Here is an 18,970-nt window from a genome sequence, read left to right as displayed (position 1 = left end):
ATGTGTAAATGTACTAGTTTATATGTGGATTTTATTGCTATTGTATCCTTATTATATCTATTGGTTATATGTTGGTTATAAGTATGTTTTATGACAATGATGATGTACGACTTTCATCATGTTTTGATTTGTAAATGAATGAATAATGAATATATGACATAATAGATGATAATGCAACTAATTTGATGAGGCATCAATGCTTCTTAGCAATTCTCAGATAAGTATGAGACCCCTATGCTCAAATATGCCGTTTTGACCTGTAGAATGCATATTTGTGACATGTTTGTGTTGGCATTATGATACAAGTGTTGTCCTTGATGGCAACTCACACAGATGACAGATCATAGTGCAACAGGTCAGTAGCAAAGAATTGATGATCATACTACAAAGAATGAAGAAAGAAAAGTATATACACAGGTTCACTATATACCAAGTTGTGTACACACGCAGGTTCACTATATACCAAGTCGTGTACACACGCAGGTTCACTATATACCAAGTCGCGTATATATGCAGGTTCACTATATACCAAGTAGTGTATACACGCAGGATCACTATATACAAAGGCGCGTATATTGTACACACGCACTTTCACGCAAGGAAAGGCGCGTACATGTCGGAAAACTAAGTTTTGGGTCCGTGGTATTTGGTCCATGGTATTTTGGTATTTGGTCCTTGGTATTGCGTTCGAAATGTTGAACCCAGGTATTGGGTCCCTAGTATTGGTTCTAAATGGTTTTGGACCATGGTATTGAGTAAGGCCTAAGACTATAAAAGGAGAAGAAGATCATTAGGAAAATGTATTTAGAAAGTCTTGAATATCTGATGAAGTATGAGATCTAGTATGCAAGTTATGGGTTCATGATGCTTTGCTTGATCTGAGCTAAGGAGGAATCTCACCGGTTGATGGAGAACAAGATCTAAGGATAGATCGAGATCAAATGGTTTGGAATGAATCATCTCTATATGGTTTGATTATGCTTATTCTAGATCTGTATACTGACGCATGTAATGTTCTGATCTGGGTATAACTTAAGTTTGAAATAGCTGCAACTCATGAATGAATATTTACAGATGTATACACTGGTTGACTTTGATAAAAGCGCATACATACGTAGGTTATATACATCTAAGTAGCGTATACCATATAGACTATCATATTTGAAGCTACAGGTGGTTTTGGTAGTTGATACAAAGTTTGAGTTCTGGTGACTGTTTACTGGTGTTAGTATTTTGCATATTCAGATTGGTTGATTATGTTTAGCTTCAGTGTTGTTGGATGAGATCTATAATGGATTAGGATCATAATGACTTATCTTTATGTGATCTGATGGACTAGATCTGGTTGCTAACATGCGTATTATCCTTGTATATGTAATAATCCGGTTATGTCTGAAGTCAGGAAGTGCAACAAAGACATAAGTAAGTAATTAATGACATATATGCTGGTTCGCTTTCGTGAAGTTGCGTATACACACTGTTTCGAATCTTCCAAGTAGCGTATGCACTCTGATGCATGATTCTTGATGATACAGTTAGATCTGAACATTATTGCAGAGTTCTCTGTTCTGTTCTGTGTTCTGGTGGTTGTAGTTTGTTGACAGGGTTTCAGTGATTCAGTATTGGGTGATTCAGAGATTGATGATGCTAGTGTTGATTGATTATGTGCTTCAATGATATTGATGGGTCCAGTTTGAAAATTGGATGAAACATGGCCTTCAGATTATGATGTTGTGTTCCATGAGTATCCAGTCTGAAAATTTATGAAACGTGGTACCTGGAGGAAGAAAGAGAAGGTTGTAGCCTTCTGTAGGTCGTCACCTACGTACTAGTACAACAGCTAGTACAAGAGCTAAGGGGGTGGTAGCTCCCTTCCAGTAGCAGCTGGAAAATAAGTGAAGGTTGGAGCATTCAGTAGGCCAGCACCAACGTACTAGTAAAAGGATCATCTAGTACACGAGCTAAGGGGGTTGCAGCTCCCTTCCAGGAGAAGCTGGAGAACAAGAGAAGGTTGTAGCCTTCTACAGGTTGAAGCCTATGTACTGGTATAAGACTGCACTAGTACAAAAATATTGTAAAAAGAATTTTCTTATTAAAAGAAGATAGAGATGACTTGCAGCAGGTGGTTTTCACCCACATTGGGTTTCCACCATACATCATGGTGTTCATGTGTGCTTCCTGTGTGTGATGATATTTTCCTGTTTTAGTGCTCCTGTTTACTGTTCATATGGTTAATGATGTTCTGATGCACTCATTAAGGATCAACTACCTGAATCATAAGTTTACTGGATATGCGCTTGTTGCATTACACACAGTTGCGTATACACGTAGTTTGCCTTAATTGAAGTAGTGTATATGAATCTTAATATGGAAATGAAAAAGTTATATTGATTTGATAATACTGATTCACCCCCCCTCTCAGTATTATTTCCAACAATTGGTATCAGAGCAGGTCCTTCGATAGAAGCTTGATCACTTGAAGGAGATCCGTAGAACAATGGGAAAGAAGCTTAAGAAGAAAGCGCCTAAGAAGAACAAGACATCTCAGAAGAGCTATGAAAGTGGGAGAATCGATTGGGGAATATGTGGAAGAAGCACTTCAGATTCAGAATCACTTCAGAATGAAGATGAACAAGCAAAAGAACTATCAGGTATGAATTTTTTATCCTCTGGTGATACATTTATTCATCCATTTGAAGATGATGAAAGTGATAGTGAAACAACTGAATTTGCTCTTATGGGTGAGCAAGAAAGATATCAAATAAAGGAAGAATTTAAAAAGCTTACAGAAAAAATTAGAGATCAACAAGATCTATTGAACAAAAGGGAATGTGCCTTCAAAGAAGAAGCTACCAAACTAAAAGCTCAACTAGAGGAAGGAAACAAGGTAAGGAAGTTATTCAAGGACAAGGAAGATCAATGTCAAAAGTTGCAGGATGAAGTGACATCATTAAGAAATGAAGTCAATAAAAGGAGCACAACAGTCAAGAAACTCAGAGATAGATCCAGTTACTATGAAAGTCTTGAAACTACGATCCTCTTGCTAAAAGAATATCTTGAAGAATCAAATAAGCGGAATAAAGAACTACTCCAAGCTCTTGAAAAAGAAGAAAATAAAATTCTTGAACTAAGACATCAGTTGGAAGAAGGAAGAAAAGTTGAAGAAAACATGAAGAAGTAGTATCATGGAAAGGAGGAGCAACATCAGGTTGAGGTAAATATTCTAAAAGATAACTTAGAAGAAAAAGATAAGCTCTTACGATTTCAAGATAGTACTAAGATCTTGGATGATATTCTTAGTAGTCAAAGGACTCATGCTATCAAAATTGGCCTTGGTTTTATGAATCTATTGAAGATGAATCTAGCTCACAAGGAGAGGCAAGGAACTCTAATGAGAAATCTAAAATAATCAACAAGGAGATGAGAGGACAACCCCATCAACAGCCAAGGAAAGAAATTCTTCAAAGAAAATCTTTTACTCCTCTGATGAATAATGTTGAATGTTATCTATGTCATAATATTGGACATGTTATAGCCAGATGCAGAAGAAGAATGGTTCAAGACCATCACACAGAAAGATCATCACGTTCCACGTACTTTAAGGGATATTGCTTTGCTTGCAATATGTTTGGTCACAGAGCTGTTGATTGCTACAGAAGGAATATGAAACATGCAAGATGTTATGCATGTAACAAGCTTGGACATACAACAAAGGAATGTAGGAACAAAATACGGGCACCATACCAAAAGGAGAAAACATCATCACACTTGAAGATATGGAAGAAGAAGGAAGTACAGTCAGAAAGATGTGGCACAGCATAATATATAGAGCTGAAAGTGTAAAAATTCAGTGTCCTAAATCTCATACGCAAGTTTCATAAAGGGAAGTCGCATATATACACGAGTTAGTTACTGCACAGTTGTGTATATGTTAGTTTGAGGAAAAGCAATAGGGACAGGCTCAGGAAAAAGGGTCTGATATGATTCAGCCCATTATTTGCTCTGTTTGATAATAGTTACAATCTGCTGATGATGTGTGGAAATGTATTGACACTTGTAAGATGTTTAAAAGTGTTTTGATCCTAAATTAATGATGATGATGCCTTGATACCTCTTGCTGATATATGCATGATCAGATCTGACAGTAAGCAAGATGGCACAGGTTCAGGGGGAGCATATGCTTTTAATAATTCATTGTTGGCATTATGGTTAGTAGTCCTTGGTGATGATGCTTGTATGGCTAAATGATATATCTTGCTATGATATGGTTATGAGTTGTCCATGACAAAATCTCATATGACTCTTGGGGTTACATAGTTGATGTTCAGATCAGATTTGTGGTTGATTTTCTGATGATGCATATATGGTGATCTTCATACACAAATTCATTACTTGATGATGAGTCACTCATATGCTGCTGCCACCATATGCATAAAGATCATATAATATAGTTATGATGCAGGATTCCTATAGTTCTTGGCGCTCATGTGGATGAGGATTATTGCTATTGATGATATCAAGAAGTCTTGACAAATGATCTTGAGATCAAGATACATAGTGCTGGATACATGGATGATTACTCAAAGTTGCATTGTTGGGGACATGATGATGAAGAGTTCTTACCTATATGATGATATTTTGATACTTACATATGTTGATTGATGCAGATGTTCCCAAGTGATGATACTTGGATCATGCAGATCTTGATGTTGATGAGATGGCTATGGTGTTTTTCAGATATAATGTGAATGATTCTATATGTCATATGAAGAATTCTGTTCAAAAGGATGAGTTGATGCAGACATACCTTGTTATAGGTTGATGACTTATACACTAATGAACATATACAGGTTACTGGTCTAGATGCTGTTGACAAATGCTTATGGAGCAGATCATACATTGTGTATGATAGTTGTTGATGACTATCATGGTCTTATTTAGATGTTTGGTCTCTGTTATAAATGTCATGTATATCATTCAATGTAAAGGTCATATCAAGACCCATGATGTAATAGTTTGTCTCTGTCTATTGTAGTCATTTGATGAATCCATTTTGGTCATATGATGTAAATTGTACCCCCACTATGCATGGGAAGGATGATGTAATATTTCAGTCATGCACAAACATTTGGTATCTGGCGTATCCCCACTTGGTTGGGTGGATGAGTCAATATTGGTATATCCCAACTTGGTTGGGAGATGGATGTATGTATGAGTCTTTGGTGATAGGAAGGTCATTTATGATAGAGTCATGTTCTTCGTGTAGAACATCTTTTTGCAGACCTTGCTTACAGTCAGGGGGAACATGAACAACACACTTCAGCAGAGCAGGGATTTCAGCATGTACTCAGAGGGAGCATGGATAGATTGGTACAACTTGGCATATACAAAGGGGGAGCTCAATCAGATATTTCAGCAGGTACTCAGGGGGAGTATGGACAGCGGAATGTATATCAAGGAAGAGAATATCTTGGTCCGCCCTTTGCCCTTGATGTCAAAGGGGGAGAGTGACTTGGTATGGTTGTTGCCATCAAGTCCAAAGGGGGAGATTGTTGGCATTATGATGCATGTGTTGTACTTGATGGCAACCCACTCGTAGAAGAACAACTCACTTATATATAACTAGATGAATCTACAGAAGAGATATCAGATGTGATAGAATACATGGGATGCAGGACAGCTCAAAGGAATCAGTTCAGATGTAATGAACAATGACAACTCATTAAGATGACAGTTCTCAGTATGACAAGTTAGCTTTGCCATCAAGTCCAAAGGGGGAGATTGTTGGCATTATGATACAAGTGTTGTCCTTGATGGCAACTCACACAGATGACATATCATAGTGCAACAGGTTAGTAGCAAAGAATTGATGATCAGACTACAAAGAATGAAGAAAGAAAAGTATATACGTAGGTTCACTATATACAAAGTCGAGTACACACGCAGGTTCACTATATACCAAGTCGTGTACACACGCAGGTTCACTATATACCAAGTCACGTATATATGCAGGTTCGCTATATACAAAGTAGTGTATACACGCAGGATCACTATATACAAAGGCGCGTATATCGTACACACACACTTTCATGCAAGGAAAGGCGTGTACATGTTGGAAAACTAAGTTTTGGGTCCGTGGTATTTGGTCCATGGTAATTTGGTATTTGGTCCTTGGTATTGCGTCTAAAATGTTGAACCTAGGTATTGGGTCCCTAGTATTGGTTCTAAATGGTTTTGGACCATGGTATTGAGCAAGGCCTAAGACTATAAAAGGAGAAGAAGATCATTAGGAAAATGTATTCAGAAAGTCTTGAATATATGATGGAGTATGAGATCTAGTATGCAAGTTATGGGTTCATGATGCTTTGCTTGATCTGAGCTAAGGAGACATCTCACTGGTTGATGGAGAACAAGATCTAAGGATAGATCGGGATCAAATGGTTTGGAATGAATCATCTCTATATGGTTTGATTATGCTTATTCTAGATCTATATACTGACGCATGTAATGTTCTGATCTAGGTATAACTTAAGTTTGAAATAGCTGCAACTCATGAATGAATATTTACAGATGTATACACTGGTTGAATTTGATAAAAGCACGTACCTACGCAGGTTATATACATCTAAGTAGCGTATACCATATACACTATCATATTTGAAGTTACAGGCTGTTCTGGTAGTTGATGCAAAGTCTGAGTTCTGGTGACTATTTACTGGTGTCAGTATTCTGCATATTTAGATTGGTTGATTATGTTTAGCTTCAGTGTTGTTGGATGAGATCTATAATGGATCAGGATCATAATGACTTATCTTTATGTGATTTCATGGACTAGATCTGGTTGCTAACATGCGTATTATCCTTGTATATGTAATGATCTGGTTATGTCTGAAGTTAGGAAGTGCAGCAAAGACATAAGTAAGTAATTAATGACATATACGCTGGTTCACTTTGGTGAAGTTGCGCATACACATTGGTTCATCTCTTCCAAGTAGCGTATGCACTCTGATGCATGATTTTTGATGATACAGTTAGATCTGAACATTGTTGCAGAGTTTTGTGTTCTTCTCTATGTTCTAGTGATTTAGTTTGTTGACAGGGTTTCAGTGATTTAGTATTGGGTGATTCAGAAATTGATGATGTTAGTGTTGATTGATTGTGTGCTTCAATGATATAGATGGGTCTATTATGAAATTTGGATGTGTTAGCTCTGCTACATTTTGCAACATTTGATGGATAAAATCAGGTTAGGCAGTGCTGGTTTGGGTTGCAAAGGGCTTGCAGCAGTTTCTCCCTCTTCTCCTCCATTTTTCCCTACACTTCTCTAACCCCACTATCCCTGTTTTACCCCGAAATTCAACCTAAACCTGTATTTACTTAACCCCCCGCTGCATGCATTTCCTCTGTTTCCTCCTTCCCCTTAATCCTCCTTATTCTCCTTTAAACCCCTTTATCCCTGTTTTTCTCCCAAAACCCCGCGAAAGTCCTTTTATGTGGTCAAACCCTTCACCGTTTAATTTCAAAGCCCATACGATTATAATCCACATAACCGTGCGCTTTTCCAAATCACATAACCCGCGGGGTATTTTCACCCGTCACATCAATCCAAAACACGCGCTTTTAACCTTGGCCGTCCGATCATCCCGCGAAGATCTGATGGTGTCCGCAGCCCCTGCTCTTGTAAACCGCACGAATGATAGCCCGCGGGAAAAGCGGTTTCCCGCCGGACCTACCTGCCACGTGTCGCCATTAGACTGGATCGCGCCCCCGCATATGGAAACCACTCACCTCCGATAAGCGGTGTGAGGAAACTGCTTACCGCCCTCCCGTATGACCCCCGCGCGTTATCTCTCGCGCTTGTTAGCCGTCCATCAACCGTTGGATCTGCCGCCCGCGATCCAACGACCCTTGTTCATCTGCTCCTGTTTGCTCCTGATAGCATCTCCAAGTCGATCTTCACCGTCCATTTACTTCATCCAACGGCCAGTATTGCCTCCCCGTCGTGCCCATGCATCCGCTCCGTAGTCTTGGTGCCTGACATCTACCATGTATCCGAAGGAAGAAGGAGACGCGAATCTGGTACCCTGCGCCATTACTCCTCAACTACCTCATTCAAGAGACAGCACAGCCAAGGAAGGAAAGTACTGCCTCGATCAGTTGAATTCATTTACCAATTATGGAGTTTTTGTTCCCTACAGCACTCCGCCTGCTCAAGAAGGATATTAGAGTACCAGAAAGGCCGATTTTGTTCATTAAAACACACAGTTTGCAGCAGAGACCCATATCAGATTGTAAATGTGGTTGGTGGTCAGTTATGACCCCTCCACGCATAGAACAACAGAGAAATTTGTAAACACACTCCATATATAACCACAAACAAGATGTAATGAGTGTTGATGAGTGTTATTTTGATGTAAAGTTCAACTTCTGGAGATTGTAACTACCGTGATACCTACAGCTTCTGGTCTTCATTTTTAGCTAATGCAAGCTTCTTTTACTATTAATTGCTCACTTTCCACTTCTTCTTTGTTCCAGGTTGTGCCTGTTATGCATTTTTTATGTGCTCTTGATGTTTAGCATTAGAGGGGATGTCATCCCACCTCTGTGTTAGAATCTAGTATGTATCATTGAATTTGTATGCAGGTTTCTGTTATTTTAATGCCAGAGAGCTGTCATCCTGTCTGTGCATTAGGAAATAGATTTGCAAACCTCCTTACTAGTTGCAGCTGGCCATCACAGGGTCCTGTGCATCTGCTGGTGTGATCAGTATTCTCCATCTTCACCTTTTCCTCAAACTGTGAGTAATTGGTGGTCTAAAGCCTTGTAGTCTGGGGTGTTCACCCATGTCTGGGGTTAAGCATAGTAGAAGTGGTTATCTGGCTTGAATATGCATCATTCCTTCCATTCATCCACCATTTTCCAACATTTTTGTTGAGTTTGTAATTTTCCCGAGCATCTCTGATATACAACCTAGGAGATTTTCTTGGGGTGATAATAGGACGAAACTTGGCCTTCAGATTATGATGTTGTGTTCCATGAGTATACAGTTTGAAAATTTATGAAACGTGGTACCTAGAGGAAGAAAGAGAAGGTTGTAGCCTTCTGTAGGTCAACACCTATGTACTAGTACATCAGCTAGTACAAGAGCTAAAGGGGTGGTAGCTCCCTTCCAGTAGCAGCTGGAAAACAAGTGAAGGTTGGAGCATTCAGTAGGCCAGCACCTATGTACTAGTAAAAGGATCAACTAGTACAAGAGCTAAGGGGGTTGCAGCTCCCTTCTAGGAGAAGCTGGAGAACGAGAGAAGGTTGTAGCCTTCTACAGGTTGAAGCCTATGTACTGGTATAAGATTGCACCAATACAGAAATATTGTAAAAAGAAGTTTCTTATTAAAAGAAGATAGAGACGACTTGCAGCAGGTGGTTTTCACCCACATTGTGTTTCCACCCTACATCATGGTGTTCATGTGTGCTTCTTGTGTGTGATGATCTATTCTATTTTGTTGCTCCTGTTTACTATTCATATGGTTAATAATGTTCTGATGCACTCATTAAGGATCAACTAACTGAATCATAAGTTTACTGGATATACGCTTGTTGCATTACACACAGTTGTGTATACACGTGGTTTGACTTAATTGAAGTAGCGTATATGAATCTTAATATGGAAATGAAAAAGTTATATTGATTTGATAATACTGATTCACCCCCCCATCTCAGTATTATTTCCAACAGTTTGACGAAATGTCTGTAATGGCTGGTAGGGGTCCAGTAAATTATTTATTCAAGTACTTGCATTAGTATAATTGTTTTGATGTTAATTTTTATTTCTTGAAGTTTCAATAAGTTCAGGGTTGTGGCCTGAGTTCTGGCCCTGAAAAGGTGGCACAAAATCTGATGTCACATGCACAAAACTAGCTAAAAAAGTCATGAATCATTGGCATGCTCTTGATGTGGAAGCAACTAGAGGGTCCCAGTTGTACGCATTGCCATGTCATGGGAGTGATTGAGTCTCTATGTCATTAAAATGTCGAGTTACCTTAGGGATTGGTCACATGGAAGGGTTGGTTGGTTCCTTAAGGTTCTGTAAGATGTGTATAAGGTCAAATTGGTTGTGCTTTTCGGTTCCACTTCCTTAACTACACATGGGGAGTTGAATAAGATCATATTAGCCTCTCATCACATGTTTAACCCAACATACTAGTTAACTTGGGTAAATGAGGGAGGAGGGTGTTACATGAATCCCTTCCATTTACCTATTATTACAAATGTCTCCATTTATTTAAATTGTTTGTAAATCTGATGATTCACTGCTATCTTGGAGAATTTGGTATCTACGGATAAATACTAATTCCCTAGATAAGTAGCTAGAGCAATAGATTAAAGTATTTTAGTCTTTCCCTATAAGCAATAGATAATATGAGAAGATGAGAAGACCTACTTGTAGTTCCGCCTTCCTCTCGTCTCCTTTGTATCGATCTTGTCGCTCCTTCCCATACTTAATATGCTTGAGAAGTACGTGTAAACACAATAGAAAACAAAGAATCGATCAAAGCAAAAGATCTATTGAATACAAGTGAATGGAATCAGATACATTTCACACATATAAGCATTATAAAACAATACAAACATATGGAAGAAAGGTTCAAACACTTTATTAAATAGAAGAAGGAAATAAAACCATTGTGTCCGATTCAAAGTCATTCCTCCAGCTTGGATCCCATCAACATCACATCAAAAGCATGACAAACTTGTAGCATTACAATACTTGCCTCAAAGCCAAATCTTGCAGCAACATTATCTCCTTACAATTCAACATAATCATGCCCCTGATCACTTAGATGAGTGGTCAATTTATAGGGAGATGAAGGAGGTTTTGTCATAAATGGTGGCACTGAATGACCTTCCATGCTTAGAATTAGTTCCATGGAGGAAGGGATAAGAGGATAGGATGCATTTTAACTCATTCTTCATCCATTTGCGAGCTCATAGGAGTTGATAAGTGAGGGAACCTTCTAGATGACTCCAAAAGATAAGAATATTCCCTAAACCCTATGTGAATTTCGCTCAAGCTCACCCAGTGCAGGTGAAAGGAAGCCTAAGTGCTCTGCAAAGCACCCTGGCATGGACTTAACTACTCTGCAGCGCACTGTTACATGGCCTATCTACACTAGTCCCTGTAGAGGCCATTTCTGGATGTCTTCAAGTCATGAAACTGTCTGGGAAGGAGGCATTCAAAGGGGTGACTTGTTTAGGGCATGTATCGACTGAAATTAGGGTTTGATGAGCCCTAAAACACTAATTTCGATGATGGGATTGATGTGCCCAAATGGATCTGTAACAATTGCCTTGTTTAAGACTATATGTTTTCTTAATAGAGACTCAACTAGAAATAATATTTACTTACTTCAAGAGAAATGTGAGAGAATTTTGTGATCATGTACACCTATATAATGTTGCAATTTATTGAGCTTCACAAAGGAAGCATGGTATATTTCCTGTGAGATCTAGCTACTAGAGCCATTTCTTACCTTTACTCTGAATCTGATATAAGGAAATTTTGTTAGATACATTAATTTTGTTATGGTCATGGTATGCTACATTGGAAGGTCATTTTTCATGTATGGGTTCTCATTCTGAGAAATTGGGGTTTTGGGCGATGCCCTGTCTCAACGAAATTATGTTATAACCCCTTGAAGTATCCCTTCCTATAAGTTTGGGTAGAAACATGCACTTGTATATGGGAACGGATGGCCCTTTAAGGAAGCTTATATTCAGGATGTATACCTTTTTCAAATCCTTAGCTCTAGTTTCATCCAAGTATGGAGATCGAACATATATCTATAAGATTATCATATGCATTTGGTGATCTAGGAATCTGGCTAGTCATCACTTGTGCACATTCAAGAAGAATCATAAGTGAAATTGTATGAATTTACACAATAAATAACTTTAGGACCAATATAGGGGGTGGGACCTACTCAAGTGGAATCACTTTCATGTGGTTGATTTCCCATAAGTAGATTCAGTATCCAAGGCATCTAGTGGTGGAGCCATGGTGCACATAGCAAAAGTCCCAAATGGGACTAGGATTAGATTTGTCATCAAATTCTCATATGATCTCAATGTCTAGGGGATTCAGGGGTTTTCCAATAAGGTATATTAGCATGCACCCCAAATTTCCCTTGGAACCAGATACAATGGAGAGTAATTTCAAACATGATGGGGTAGGGCCTAGTGGGACCCACAACCCTAAGTTTATGTGGAAAGTACTAAAATGTTAATACCATGTCGACATGGATGCCATGTTGGTGCCTTTAGAGAGGTGGGACTACCAGAGGTGATATTGCATGTCCATTTGGGCTACATGTGGTGGTTCCTTATTGATGTGGCATAATTTAACTAATCAAACTTCAAATGGGCATAAATTTTAGTCCTGGAATTAGATTGAGATAAAATATATATCACCAGAAAGCTCCCAATGAGATGAACATGATGGAAGTATTAGTCTTGAGTTTTGAAGAAGTTAAAAACATGATTTTTTTTAACTATATCTTCATAAAAAAACATTAGAGATCTAGTTAAATTATAAAGTAACACCTTCCACAACCTAAGAAAGTACAAGGGGGTGGGAGGGAGTGTTACAATGTGGTTTCAAGGCACCCAAGTTCAACACTTGGACTTAATCAGCCTTAAATAGGATAAAATAGAAGTTATGTTAAAAGTTACAGAGTGATATTTAATCTGATAATTGATTGTTGTATGCATATGTGTACTGATTTCAGAATCACAATTGATATGATTGTTGGCATAGTTGATATGTATTTTGTTTTAAAACTAGCATAAAACCCAAGATTTGGTGTTTCATCTAGTTTCACATCAACATGCTTGTTGCAAACATGCCAAGGTGACGGGACAATTTGTTTATTTATTCTTGATTTCACTAACAATCATATGTGCATAACAACACATAAGAAGACACCCAGACTCAGCAAGGAAACCAAACAATGTGCAAAAAAATGGTGCAATACAACATAGATACAACCAACACAATTAGGATAGGAGTCAATTGGGAAGTGGTTGGAAGGAAATTCCCCTGAATATATACACCCCCTTACGAGCTTAAGAGTTGAGTTAATAATTTTTAAGGCAAATAATGAGAATATTATCAAAGATGAAGAGAGGAAAATAGAAGTAAATGTTGTGTTTTTCAATCTATCAGATCTATGAAGATAGAAGCAACAAGAACTAGGTGCCAACTACTATAAAAGAAAAAATCCAAGCAAAATCCATCAGGATTATTGAAGCATATATTGGAGGCTAATGGAGTAGAAGTTAGTAATTCAAAGAAGAGGCATAAACATACAAGTGAAGATACAGTGAGAGGAGAAACTCAACTTAACACCGTAGAGAGAAGAACATGTAGTCAAGAGAAATTATCTAGTGCTACAACTAGGAGACACAACCCACAGAGGAGGAATGAGAAAAAATTAGTACCAAAGGAATTCACGAAGGAAAAATATCCTATCTTTGATGGAGATGTTAAGAAGTACGAAGAGGAAGAAGATTGGTTTTTCAGAATGAAGGAGTACTCCATAGTGCATGACTAATATAAAAACATGAAGGCACGAGTATCCATTTTTAGCTTAAAGGGAAAGGTAGATATATGGTGGGAATACTTGAGAAATATTAAGGACATTAGAGAGAAAGAGCTATCCTAAAGAATATTTATGATATATTTATGCAAGAATTACCTGTTAGAGAGGTACTATGATAGGATGGTTAAAGAATTTCACGAGCATGAACTGGGGCAACTTACAATTGATGAGTACACTAACATATTTTTGAAGTTGTTGAGGTATGTGCCTTATATAAAGGATGATAAAGTAAAGATTCAAAGGTACCTTAGTGGGTTACCACAAACTTAGAGAGACAAAATTGAGTTTTATGACCCAAAAACATTGGAGGACACCATCCAAAAATCTAATTTTTATTATGATTAGTGAGTTCTGAATTGATTAAAAAGAAAGAAGTAGGATCAAATTTAAGGGAAAATGACAAAAATTCTCAAGGAATCAACCAAGGGGAAGGAATTTGAAGTTCACTACTCATACCAAGGGTGATTTTCTACAAAAACTACTATTGCTAGCAGAGATTTTTCTTTTAAGCCAACAAGAGAGGAATTTGAGGTGTTCAGAAGAGGTCGCATACAATTTTGGAAATGTAGAGAAAACCATTTACATAAATATTATACTCAACAACAACAAACTATCCCAAGTTTGTATAAGTGCAAGAAGTGGAAACCATGAATGATGTGGCTTAGAACATCCCTTGAATCTATGTCACACTGGACAATAGGCAGGCCAACCATTAAGCTTTAGAGTTGACAGTTAAATAGACTTGATAGTTGTGTTAGCCTCCTGTTGCAATAGGGTATCATTTTTCATGATTGACATTTTTACATGCCAAATATGTCATCTTTCATGCTACAAGGTTCCATATTTCCAGACAGAGACCAAAGAAGAAGACAAGAAGTATGCAAGTCCAAATGCCACCGCTGTATTCCATTTTGATGAGTTGTTCCAGTTTTGAAGAGTTTTTCATTTTAGGGAGGTCCAAACAGTTTAATCTTGGTCTCCTTAGGTTTCAATTTTTTGTTTTAGAATATAGAGAATGACATCTGTCCAAACAGTTTAATCTTGGCAGATTTTGTAGATAGGTAGAGAATCAAAGGGACCTAACTGTTTAATCTGGGCCCTGGCAGAAATAAGTGTAGATTTAGATAGGAAATCAGAAAAAAGAAAATAAAAATTGTAAATATGGGTCTGCAAGTCTAAGTGCACCCAAATCAAAAGAAGAAAAAATGTTAGGAAGTAGGCTGGGTAGGTAGATGTGGTTGCAGAATGGTGATTCATAATCAATTTTGTGTTTCAAAATGTTTATCTTTTCAGATCACAGTGCAGGCAGTTTTGCATTCAGAAGAGCTCAGAGCTGGACATCACTAACTCCCCCTTCTTCTAATTCCCAAAATTCACTTACTAACTCCCCAAAGAGGTCAAGATCTGCTTGAGCCTCTTAGTCTCATCATACTCCATATCAGTTGCCTTGGTGAAAGATCTGCTTCACTCAAGGATTTCATTTCTCTACAGGTTCTTTTCCCAAAAAATAGCCTAAGGTCCCTGACCTTAGCGCTTGTTGATCACCTTCATATTAACTACTAACAGTATTATGTAACTCCCTATCAGTTATTCCCTTCCCCTACTAAAACTATGTATATATAACTCCCCTATGTAAATATCCCCTCCCTGGCAATATAGCCATATTTTTCAAAGTCCGGGGAAAAAATAGTCCATCTGGGGCTGTTTTTAGCCCATCCGTGTCATAACAGGGGTTAGATGGCACCTGGTCATGCTAACAACCTATTCCCTAGCCCTAAAACCCTCAAAAAACCCCCTATTTCGCCCCCTAACCAAAGTTTTGTACATAAAATCCTAAACCCGCGCGCATTTAACCCATATTTTACCCCTTACCCTAAGTCCCAACTGTAAATATTAATCGCGCCCGTTTTAAAACCCCAAACCCACTTTCCCTAAGTCATAACCCACCCGCGCGCATATTAAAAAAGGTATATTCTTCGCATATTCCCCGTCCTTTATCCCGCCATCACCTCGCACCGACCGCCAACCGTTGGATCGCCCGCCCCACAGATCAACGGTGGGCGGGCCGCCCCATCTCCGAACCGCCCGAGCTTTAGCGTCCGGGAGATGGGCGGTATTCCCGCCGTACTCCCACCACGCGTCAAGCGCTGGGCTGTGGCGGAGCCCCCTCCCCCAAAACCGCTCTCCCCCAAAGGCGGTGCGCCACAAAACCACATACCGCCTCCTGCCCGGTGACATCACCGCTTATGTCACCCCCCTCTGCCCAGTCACCATGTCCAGTCATCTACCTGCGTGGCCTCCTGCCACCGTACCCTACCACTGCACCTGCCACGTCACCGTCCGTACATGATGACGTCATCCCGCCATGTCATCATGTTGATGTCATTGCTGACGTCACCCGTCGTACAACGTCACGTCATGCTGACGTCATCAGCACTTTTTTGGCGCGAAGGGCAAAAAATCGCACTTCGGAGCCCCAGAATCAGATTCTGAGGCAGTTTTTGATGAGCGCAAATCGCTCATCGCTAGATTTTTTAGGCCTGAATGGGGAATCTTCAGGGAATATTTTCATTCTGCGGCCCCCAGCAAGCCCGAAAGGCGCCGAAAGACCCATTTTTCTTCGCAAAGCTTGCCGGAAGGAGCAGATAACAGTTTTGAAGGAAGCAGAGGCCGAACAGCCGCCATTAATTTGTGAATAAGACCCACGGCACGTCAGAAGAGCATCAATTTATTGCCAAAGAGTATCAGAGGAAGAAGAAGAGCCAAAGAGTATCAGTCAAGATTTTTTAGGGGCTCGAAGCACCTGAACATTGATGAGGCCCCCCAGAAAGTCAAATCAGGAGGCGTAAGCCCATCCTTGCCCTCAAATCACAGTTAAAGCTTTAAATGCATACAGACGGCGGAGATGCAGAAACCCATACGCATTTATTTCACAAAACACTACAGCAAGCCACCAAGGACAACATCATTTATTCAGTTTTGATATGGCGGCCCTGAGCGCAGCCCGAGATATTTTTTGCATTTATTTCTGGATAGAATTAGGTTAAGTAGTCATTGTTATTTATGACCTGATTAGGTCAAGATGTAATAAAGGAACTCTGCAGAGAGTTTTTTCCCTATATATACCACCCTCTGTATAGTTTTAAGGGTTGGTCAATTGAGAATTTCACTAGAGACTCGCTGTGTATACCTAAGTTTTTCCATAATCAAAGATTGCCGAAAGCTTGGAGAGCAAACTGTCTGTTGTGAATGAATGTTTATGGAGATATGAAGATGGAATTCTTGTGCTACAACCTGAAGCAATAAGTGCATCTTACCTCCGTTTATTGTTTACCACTATCTAAGTAGCAGGAAGAAAGAATAGCCTAGAATTAGTTTAAATACTCTCTATGCTCAATTTCTGCTATTTCTTTATGTTTTCTTCTGATTGAATTGGTTATTAATATGAATTCCTTCTGGCTCATGTTTAACCCGATTCACCTGTGTTTGCCAATTATCTAGGGATTCTTAACTGCCCCTAGGTAGCGCTCTGTTATCTTCCCCTGTTAAGCATAATTGAGAGATTCTTAATTGCCTCTCATTACTTAGCATTTCTTTCCATCCCTTGAACCTGAAACATTGTTTCATGCTCAACTATCTTGCATCATTTTACCTCACTGTTATTAAGCAAAAGCACCAACAGTTTTTATCCTCGACTCCACGCCCAATGGTTCGAAACCCTTAGACTATGCTCTGCCTCTCTACCTGAAAAAATCAATTTTCCCACCAAACACAAAACAAAACCCTCTGAACTCGAGACCTAGCCTAAAATCCTTTTCAAACAAAGCTAAATCTTAAAGAGAGAGCCCTCTCTGATTGCAGGTTGGCTAGAACCTGCAGTCCAAAGTTGGTCTGTGGTTACCTCGGCCGTATCCTTTTCCAGAGCTTAAGGACAACCTGAGTGATAACATAATGGCGACTCCACTGGGGAACTTCCTCAGATAGTTTCACGAAGAAGGTAAGAAAGCTCTGCTGAGACCATAAATCAAACTTTCCAATTGCTGTTTATCTCTTAAAACTACAGATGAAGCTTGAATGTCAGCCAGGAAGCCTTTGAGACTGTTTTTGCTTTGCATTAACAGGAGTAAATAAATGCTGCTTCAGTCAATCTTCATGCTAGTTTTAAGTTACAAACAAGCTGTCTCATATTTTAATTAGTCCCTTGTTGATTACAAAAACATTCCTCGGAAAATTACCCAAAAAAACAATTTAGAAGCTGGCTCCTAAGAAAAATCCACGATATACAAGGTCTAATCGAGACCCCGACCCTCCAACTATTTTTGAAAACCCTAACATAATCCCGAAAATCCTTAGGAAGCAAGAAGGACAGGAAAATTTTGCTGATTTGAGCCCTGAAACAACTTACCCTAGCTGTTTTCCGACTCCTGTCAAGGTTTTGTTCCGTTCAACCCCTATTTCCATCAGTTCATCATCTACATCTCGTAGTACTCCTTCCACACCTTCATTCACTGCACATACTAGCACTACTGTTGTTTCCAGCGTTCCAGTTACTCCTGTGATCCCCGTTACTCCAGTTGTTCCACTTATCCCCGTTGTTCCACTTATACCTGCCAATATGGCTAATAGATATGCACCCCTACAATTACCTGCTAATGCTGGGGCTTTACCTCAAGAATACCAATCGAAAATCACATATTTTGATTCCACCGGTCCTTTCACAGCCCTTCAGCACACCAAAAAGATGCAAGACTACTTTGAAAACTATGAGATAGACGATGATAGTGTAAGAATGAGAATTTTTGTTTAGAGTTTGACAGGTGATGTAAGAACTTGGTTCAGATCACTTGCTGCAAATTCCATAACCACCCCAGATGAGCTTTACCAATCCTTTACCAACAGATGGGAGAAAAAGAAAGACCCCTTGCACATACTAGCTGAATATGATACGATCAAACGAGGTCCTCAAGAGACTGTTTTGGAGTACTGTGCAAGATTCAATAATGTATATAACGCAATACCACAGAACTTAAGGCCTCCACCTGATCTGGCCTTGTACAAATTTCCCGATGGATTCGACCCGGATATGGCATACCAGTTAAAAGAAAGAGCTCCTCAAACCCTTGCGGACATGCAAAATGTTGCTGTCAGCGTAGAAGCCAATTTAATTGCCAAAAGAAACAGAGCTAGAATGGAAAGAAGAACCACCTTTAAGGAAGAACCCTCAGCTTTTGATCAAAAGCTTGATGCTATCATCAGTGGCCTGCAAAGGCTGGGAGAAAGAGTAGAAAATGTTGAGAGAAAAGCATCATGGGAAG

This window comes from Pinus tabuliformis, chromosome 8, assembly GCF_031772625.1.
Source record: "Pinus tabuliformis cultivar Carrire ecotype Pingquan chromosome 8, CPIR1, whole genome shotgun sequence".
In the NCBI taxonomy this organism is placed as follows: Eukaryota; Viridiplantae; Streptophyta; class Pinopsida; order Pinales; family Pinaceae; genus Pinus; species Pinus tabuliformis.
This window is presented reverse-complemented; position numbering follows the sequence as displayed.